A 3,205-nucleotide genomic window follows, 5' to 3' on the forward strand; every position below is an offset into this window, starting at 1 on the left:
CTTCTTTGTTCTTCAACACAAGAAACGAACAAAGTAATTTCATAAAAAAGAACTTTTTGATACATGTCAACAGAGATAAAATGTTAATATTTTGCCTGTCACAGAAAAAATCATTTTTGCCACAGAGTAAAACAAGATATTTCAACTATATTATTTATCTATGGGCAAACTGCATTAAATGCAATGGCCCACCCCGAACGGACAAACGATACGAGTGGCCTGTGACGTCAGACCCCAGGTCTCGCTTTTGAAGTTGTTTAAAACGGAAATTTTAGGCGAGGAACTTTGATTAGATGTTGTACGTACACTATTCATTGTTAAGACGTAATATTTTGAATATAACATTTTAAAACATAAGTTAACCATTTTATGCAAAAAAAAATTTTAATGTAAGTTCCCTGTCCAGGGCCCATCTGTTTTGAGATGGACGTTCGAGAGGTGACTCATATTTTTTTGCAGAAATTGCTTGGCATTAACTTATATAATAATAATTGAGTTATCCTCCCACTCAAAAAGGTCCGGAACATTGTTATATAATCAAAATGTCAAAAAGTGAAGAAAAAATTCGATTTTTTTCTTCGTTATTTGATTATAACTTGAAAAGTATTCACTTCCGAAAAAGTTGCATTAATATAAAAGTTGTGTAATTAAATTTCCTACAATATAGGATTGGTTAAAAATTTTAAAAACTGCCACCCTTGTTGCAAAATGGCAATAATTGCGAAGAAAACCATAAAAGAACAAGTATTCACATTTTACGTTTTTCAACCATTTATGCTACACTTAGGACCTGCATGTTTTACCTAGAAAAACCTTATGATACAGTAAAATAATACTGTAAATTTCATCCAGCTTTCGCAAAAAAAACGCTGGACGGAAGGGCCGCCCGAGAACTTTATCGTACCGATCTATTAATTATCGTTATGATACTAGATACTGGCATTTTATAAAAATAACAAAGTTACTCGTTATTTTGATATTTTAGAAACACCTTCTGTACTTGAAAGTATTTTATGGTTCTACGCATCATTAATTCCTGCATTTGAGTAAATGTTCGATGCCATATTTCGGGGACACACTATAGATGTATAGATTATTGCATAAATCAATAGAATATTATAGTCATACTTTCATTTCAAGTTAGTTCATTTTTCTGAGAGATTAATAGTTTACAATATTTGCATTTCATTCTATTTCGATTACGCCAGTCAATGCGCGAGATTAAGAACAATATATTATCTCCAAATTCTATCCTACTGCATGGATTGTAATGAAATTTTGGGAGTAGCCCAATCTCCTAATTCAAAGTCTATCCTATATACTATGGCGCTTTTAGCATGGGGGAGGCTCCCACCACTTCTCAGGGGTGAAATATTTTTATTTTCGAATTACATGGAGAAAAAGGAAGATTTTTAAGAAAATTTTAAAATTAATTCTTTAATTTGATCACATTTTTTACAAAAACCATTTACTTTAAACCCGTTCAACTTTTTGAAAGTGGAAATAACACTATATTAAAAGGTATTGCAAAAGAAAAACAATGCATTTAAATTATGATGGATGGGGAGTTAAATGTATATACTTTTCATTTTTCCTTAAAGTACATTATTCATATATTTTTTTGCACTATATCTCGCTTAGTTTGTATGTAACCGACATTTAACGGTGCTCGTCTTAAAGGCCTTTTCAAATACTGCAAAAGGTGTTGGTAGCATTATACACCTAAAACCTACCGTTCCTCTGTTATTTCAAGTTGAATACACCAATTTGAGCATGCACCAAAAAACAAACTATTTTCACCTACCATATCTATTTTTGTATTATAACTAAAAGATTCATGATGGAACAATTCTCTTTGTTATTTTATAAGCTACAAAAATATTTTATATAGTGCTTTTAGTTCGATTCATAGTTTTTAAGGTATTCACAAAAAATCCGTCCGAAAAGGTGTCATTTTTCAATGAAAATGGCCAATTTTCAACTACGCATAACTCAAAAAGTATTGAGTTCTCAGAAAAAAGTATAGACCAGTTTTTGCTTAGAAATAGGTTCTTTAGCCACTTCCGTGCTTATTTTGACCAACAAATTTTCCACCCCCTTGAAGAAGTGGGAACCGCCCCAAGATAAAAGCGCCATAGTATATAGGGTAGATTTTGTTTCTTGAGCTACTCCCTACTTAATGTGAAAATATCAAGTACATCAATGTAGTAGGATGGAATTCGGAGCCAAATATCCTCATTGACTGCCCTACAATAATAATGCTCTGCTATGATCGCGTGGGAGAGGACACACATAAGACTATAGCAAAATTTCTATTAACCGTAACTTTTCGACTTTTTGAGCTATAGCAATGAATTTTATGTCATTGGAAAGGTAATTTGGCATTCTTTCAAAATATGTAAAAATATATGGGGCGTATCTAAAAAAATTAAGATTTTCTATTCATTTCCGGTTCAACCGGAAGCCATATTTTTGGTAAAATGTATTGTAATAATAGATAATAAAGTACCATATAAGTTTACAAAATTTCAAATTTTAGTATCTATTAAGAAGGAAGTTACGGGCACTCGAATATTTTTTTATAAAAAATTCATAACTTCCCCCCTATGGAGAGTTAAGAAATCTGACTAATGTCATTCAATGTACTGATAGGATATCAAAAACAAATCAAAAAATAAAAAAATTCCTTGAAGCCATTTTTGAGAAAATCTAGTTCAAATTTATGTCAAATTTTGACCCCTTAAATATAGGCAACCCGTAACTTTTTCTGAAAAACGATAACATTCTTCTTATAGCCCCATCTTTAGGCTATATAACGACTTTTTCAAATTAAACTTATCTTAAACAAGTTTTTAGACAGGTAGGGAAATGTGTTGGGTGGGCGGTCGGCCATGTTGGCCGCCATTTTGAATTTGGAAATGTCAAATTCCGTATTTTTATTTACCTATCGATGAGCTTACTTTGTGTTGAATTTCATTTATTTCGGTCAAAATTTGCAAAAATGGGTCCTAAATAACCCCCCTATTTCGGCCCCCCTTTGAGAGGTTTTTTTTAAAGCTTAGTTTCTCGACAAAATTCTCTTAAACTTACTAATACTGAATTTTATCAAAATCGGTTCGGTAGTTTTTGCTGGGCGGTGGCGACATACGTACGTACGTACGTACATACTTCCGACATGTTTTTTTTATTTGCTTTTTAGACTCAA

This window comes from Diabrotica virgifera, chromosome 3 (genome assembly GCF_917563875.1).
Source record: "Diabrotica virgifera virgifera chromosome 3, PGI_DIABVI_V3a".
Classification (NCBI taxonomy): domain Eukaryota; kingdom Metazoa; phylum Arthropoda; class Insecta; order Coleoptera; family Chrysomelidae; genus Diabrotica; species Diabrotica virgifera.